Source organism: Hydra vulgaris, chromosome 06 (genome assembly GCF_038396675.1).
Source record: "Hydra vulgaris chromosome 06, alternate assembly HydraT2T_AEP".
Lineage (NCBI taxonomy): Eukaryota > Metazoa > Cnidaria > Hydrozoa > Anthoathecata > Hydridae > Hydra > Hydra vulgaris.
The window spans coordinates 54,272,469-54,278,865 of NC_088925.1; positions in this window are offsets into that span (position 1 = coordinate 54,272,469).

A 6,397-nucleotide genomic window follows, 5' to 3' on the forward strand; every position below is an offset into this window, starting at 1 on the left:
GCACAAATTTTTGTTGATAGTTTACAAGAAGATATTAAGAAAATTTGTGATATGATTAAGTTTCCAAAAAAGATGATATTTACGAATAAAAATAAATATGATTTTAATAAAGCAACTGAATGTCACATTTGTGGAGAATATTTAGGAGAAGATCGAGTGCGTGACCACTGCCATATTAATGGAATATATAGAGGTGCTGCTCATAACAGTTGTAATTTAAAATATAAAATTCCAAAATTCTTTCCAGTTCTATTTCACAATTTATCTGGCTATGATTCTCACTTGTTTATAAAGAAATTATCTGAAGGGAAATTGAGCTGTATCCCAAACAACGAAAAAAAACATATTAGCTTTTCTAGAGAAATTAAAGTTGGAGAGTTTACTAATAAAGAGGGGGAGAATATTGAAGTTAAACGTGAGCTTTGTTTCTTAGTTATAGATTTGAGCCTTTTAGTTTAGATACTTTATCAAAGAATTTAGCAAAAGACCAGTGCAAAAATATCGGAAAATTATATTCAGGGAAACAATTAGATTTGCTACTAAAAAAAGGCGTATATCCATATGATTGGGTAGACTCTGTTGATAAATTTAATGAAACCCTATTACCACCAAAAGAATTATTCTTTTCAAAATTAAACGATGAAGATATAAGTGATGATGATTACTCACATGCACAAAATGTATGGAATGAGTTTAATTGCAAAACATTTAGAGACTATCACGACTTGTACAATGTTTCAGATGTGCTTTTACTAGCTGACGTCTTTGAAAATTTTAGAGACGTTTGCATGAAAATTATAAGTTAGATCCAGCTTGGTATTATACATCACCAGGATTAGCTTGGGATGCAGCTTTAAAATTAACAAAAGTAAAATTTGAATTGCTAAGTGATTATGATATGATACTTATGATAAAGAAAGGTAAAAGAGGTGGAATCAGTATGATATCAAATAGATTAGGAGCTTCTAATAATAAGTACATGGATAATTATGATCAAACTAAACCATCAACATACATTTAATACTTAGATGCTAATAATCTATATGGATGGGCAATGAGTAAACCACTTCCAACACATGGTTTTAAATGGATGGACGAAAATGAAATAGAAAACTGGAAATCAGTTCCATGCATACTAGAAGTAGATTTTGATTATCCAGAAAGTCTTCACGATGAACATAATGATTACCCACTTGCTCCTAAAAGGGTAAAAGTAAATAAAGTCGAAAAAATAATTCCAAATTTAAATCATAAGAAAAATTATGTTATACATTATGAAAATTGTATGAAAATCTAAAATTGTATGAAAGATTAGGTCTAAAGATCACAAAAATTCATAGAGGAGTCATGTTTGAAGAAAGCGCTTGGTTGAGCAAATACATTGAACTCAATAATAATCTTAGAACTAAAGCGACAAATGAATTTGAAAAAGACTTTTTTAAACTGATGAATAATTCAGTCTTTGGTAAAACAATGGAAAATATTGAAAACAGAATCGATGTTAGATTAGTAACGAACAGAGATGAAGCTGTTAAGTTAGCATCAAGACCAAACTATGAAAGTAGAACAATATTTGATGAAAATTTAATAGCTATACATATGAAAAGAACTAAATTAATGTACAACAAACCAATTTACTTAGGAATGTGCATTTTAGAATTAAGAAAAACTCTTTTATGGATGGATTCAATTACGATTACATAAAGAAAAAATATGCTGATCGAGCAAAACTATTATTCACAGATACAGATTCATTAGCATATGAAATAAAATAATATACAGATAAATATAAAATAAATAAAATACAGATTCATTAGCATATGAAATAAAAACAGAAGATTTCTACGATGATATTAAAAATGATGTTGAAAGTAAATTTGATACAAGTGTGTTCGATCCAAAGCACCCAGCAATTAATAATGGATTTAAAATTGATCGAAATAAAAAAGTATTAGGAATGTTCAAAGATGAAGCAGGAGGAGCACAAATTGAAGAATTTGTAGGACTCAGATTTAAATTATATTCCTACAAAGTACAAGGAAAAGATAACAAAAAATGTAAAGGAGTAAAAAAGAATGTTGTTGAAAAATAAATTACACATGAAGATTATAAACATTGTTTATTAAATAAAGTAGATCACATTAGGAAAATGAATGTAATAAGATCCCGTTCACATGAAGTATATACTGAAGAAATAAATAAAATTGCATTAAGTGCAGACGATGATAAAAGAGTTATTTTAGAAGACGGAATTCACACTTTAGCATACGGGCATTATAAATTAAGGCAATAGGCATTAAGGCAATAGGCATTAAGACGATAGGCATTAAGACGATAGGCATTAAAGAAAAACCACCTCCCTTCACCCAAAGTAATACTAAACAAGATACAAAAAATGACATAAATATTTTTTATTTATTTAAAATGAGAATAAATAAAAAACAAAAAGTAATATTAAAAACTTTGTTATTAGACAATCATAAATTAAAATTAATAAAGATATATACAAATAATATTAAAGAAATTAATCAAAAAATAATAAAAGCTGTAAAACAATATTACAAATACTACGGTGAAGAATGTATTAATAATGTTGATATTTCAATCTATTTCATACAAAACACTGATAAATATGATCCATTTATAAACTTGTATAATATTATAGAAGTGTATATATAAATCTAAAGAATCTAACAATCAATCATTAATATATATAATAAAAAGTTTGTTATATATAAAATGGACAAGTTTATTAATGTTGAAGGATTAGTCTTACCAAATGAACCTCTAACTAATTTTCAATTGATAGAAGCCGCAAAAAAACTAAAACTAAAAAATTTTAGAGGTGTATTTGTTAGAGATCAATTACCAAATAGAACAATAAAAAAAGAATGTTGAATATTAAATACAGGAGATTCAAGTACTAATGGATTTCTTTGGATTTGTTGGTATAAAGACGATAAAGTAAAGTACACTTTTGACTCGTATAGCCAACCTCCACCATCTAAACTTGTTGAATACTTACGCTATCCTGTTTATTATAATAGTGAAAGAGTTCAATTTGGAAATACTTCTTATTGCGGCCACTTGTGTCTTTACTTTTTAAAGAAACTAGATGAAGGATACGATTTTTAAGATGTTATTGAAAACTTATTGAATGCAAAAATATAAAAAATCAAAGATTTTTCATGAATCTGAAAGATTTAAAAAAATCTTTCATATTTAAAATGTCTGTCGATATATTTGGAAGAACTTCAAACTCAAATACACAATAAATAGTAAACGGATTAACAATGTCTCGAGCTAAAAACACATTTCTTAGAAGAGATGGACTAAATAATATGACTGATAAACTTGATATGAATGGTAATTTAATAGAAATTGTGCCAGCTCCTATACATCCAAATGATGTTGCTACAAAAGATTATGTTGGCCATATAGTACCTACTTCTCACATTTTAAAAATAGTACCAGATTCAAGTTTAACATGTCTTGGATCGAAAAATCAATCTCTTCCACCAAGTACAGGTGATAAGGGAACAGATGCATATATTATATCATTTGATAACAATAACAGTGGTATCCCTAGAAAACTATGGCTAGCATTATATAAATCTTTTACTACGGGACCATCTGTAGCAGGTAACGTATTTCTTAATTTGGCGAACTTCGCATAGGAAATTTAGCTTATATTACAACTAATACTGGAATGAATACTAATGGTCTAGCCTGTGATTTTTTGTGTTTTCCATATGGTGACCCATTTTATGCTAACTCTTTGAAAGGATGTAATGTGCATACTCCTACTCAATTTGGAGGATATTTTACATTTAGTATGCCATTTAAACAAACTTTAAAAATTGAACTTTATAACGCTACTGGAGTTTTTCTTAACTATTGGATACAACCTTTTGTTGCTAGAAATCCATCATTACCACCTTACATCGCAGATCTTACTTTACGATCTGATGTATTTAGATATGCTAATACATCTTATGGTAGTGAATATATATTGATAGATACTGCAGGAAAGGGTAATGAGGCTTATTTAAAATATATTAGAATGCATATTATTGGTATATCTGGAAATTGGTGGGAATCAAGAGTACGAATGTATGATGGTAGCGCTCCTCCTAAACATGCTAACAATACTATAACGCCTTGGACTCCATACAACTATGCTAGTTATTCATTATCTAGTGGATATGTAGATGCAAATAATCAGTCTAGTAATAGTACATGTGTTTTCATGTCATCTAGATTAGAAGATTTTTATCTTACATCGTAGAATAGTACTAATCTTACTTCATTTAATAATGAAGAATCTGGATTATTAGCTCAAATAAACTCTAATGGTACTACAGCACCATCAATTTATTCAGCAACTACTATCTCATTTTACAGAAATTTTAAAGATTCTATGCCTAGATTCTATGCTGGTCAAGGAAGAAGGTTAGTAGTCACATTAAACTCTGGTGATGAACAAGTTGGACAATCTGGAAGTTTTCATGTCATTGGTGTAGCTTACTATTACAGTTAAAATCGATCATAAAAGTTGTGGTCAATTGGATATCTTAAAATATATATATAGTTGTGGCTGGATAAATGATCGAAAATAAAAATGGCCCAGGACCCGCCTTTTCCTACTACTAATAATAACTAAGATGATAAAAATATTCCAATTAAAACGTTTTACTAATATAATTGTTGTTCAAGCGACCATTAAACATTTACTAAACGTTTACAAAACGCACTTGTGCCCACTGGGGTGAAATTGAGAGATAAAAAGAATCTAGTTTAAAAATATAAAATGATTTTTTATTTATTGGAATCCTATAAAGAAGACATATAATGTTTTATCAGAAAAAAATGCATAGAAAAAAATGTTATATCAAAGAGTTATTTTTCAAAATTGTCAAAAAGTTAAAAGTCATCCGTTTTATGGTTAGGTTATCATGTGAAGCAAAAAACCTGAACTAAAATGATTGAAAATTGAGAATTATAAAAATTCAAAATTCAATAGAACTCTGAACTACTTTTTCTTTATACTTACATTTTTTGATTTTAACAAAAGATGCATATGGTACAGTCAGAACCGGTTCTATGATTAAAGGGGCCCCAGTGCGACTCAAAAATTTTGAGACCTTGTAGTAAAGAGAAATTTACGTTTACATTAATACATATACATAATAGTGATTTATCAGAAATATCCGTTCTTTGGGTTTGTTCTTCTTCCGCGGTGCTCCGTGAGAAGACCATAAGTACTTCTGGGAGCAGCTTATTATGGCGTTAAAGATAAATATGAGAGCACCTTAATATGGCATTAAAGATAAATCCCTAAGCTGGTTTAAAAGCTATCTTAGTAATCGTAGGCAGTTCTTTAATATCCAAGACTTTTCTTTGCCTTTGTTAATGAGTGTAACATGTGGTGTTCCACTGGGATCCATAGTTGGGCCTCTACTTCTTTTTATATATATAAATGACCTTAACAATGCCTCTAAGTTAACCACAATAATATTTGCTCATGACACAAACCTATTCCAATTTCATGAAAACATAAATTCAAATTTCATGAAAACTTTTTAATAATATGAAAAGAACTAAATTAAACAAAAATTAAATAAAATCTCATACTGGTTTAAGAAAAACAGATTGTCCCTTAATATTGATAAAACAAAATGGACACTTTTTTACCCAATATACAAAAAAATTTTTTTTTACCAAATTCGATGCCCGACCTCTTAATTGATAATACAATACTAAAAAGGGAAAAAGTTGCAAAACTTCTGGGAGTTTTTGTAAAAAACTTATCTGGATACAACAAATCGATAAACGTTGCTAAAAGTATTGGAATTATATTAGGCACCTTAGTCGCGTGACTTTTTCCTTGAGACAAGTTCAGAATATAAATATTGGCGATTTTTTTGGCAACTTTTTTGGGAATTATTTTAATGCTATCTAATTTCAAACCCAATTGCCAATGATATTTCAATAGCAAAAATTTAAGAAAATGTTGATCGGTGGAGGTTATTCATTAAAGTTTCTTAAAAAAGAAGCTAGAAGATTTTTCAATTTTTCTCTATAGTTTATTTTATCTACACTTTTTGACAAGTACATATACTGTTTTAAATTGCTATTTTTGGATTCTAGCACATCAAAAAAATTATTTAGCATATTAAATTACAATATTTGATATTTGTTTTTATACTAACTTGTTTTTTATATCTGGGCATAACAATTAAAAAAAAACACTTTTTATTACTTTTTCGATATTTTTTCTTGACGCCATTATGGTCCTCCGTTCAATCTACATAGCTAGTTCACTGATCTCAAAATAAAAACTTTATTAAAAAATAATAACGTTATGAGGTCAGTGAGCAATTGTGAGCATGGTTGG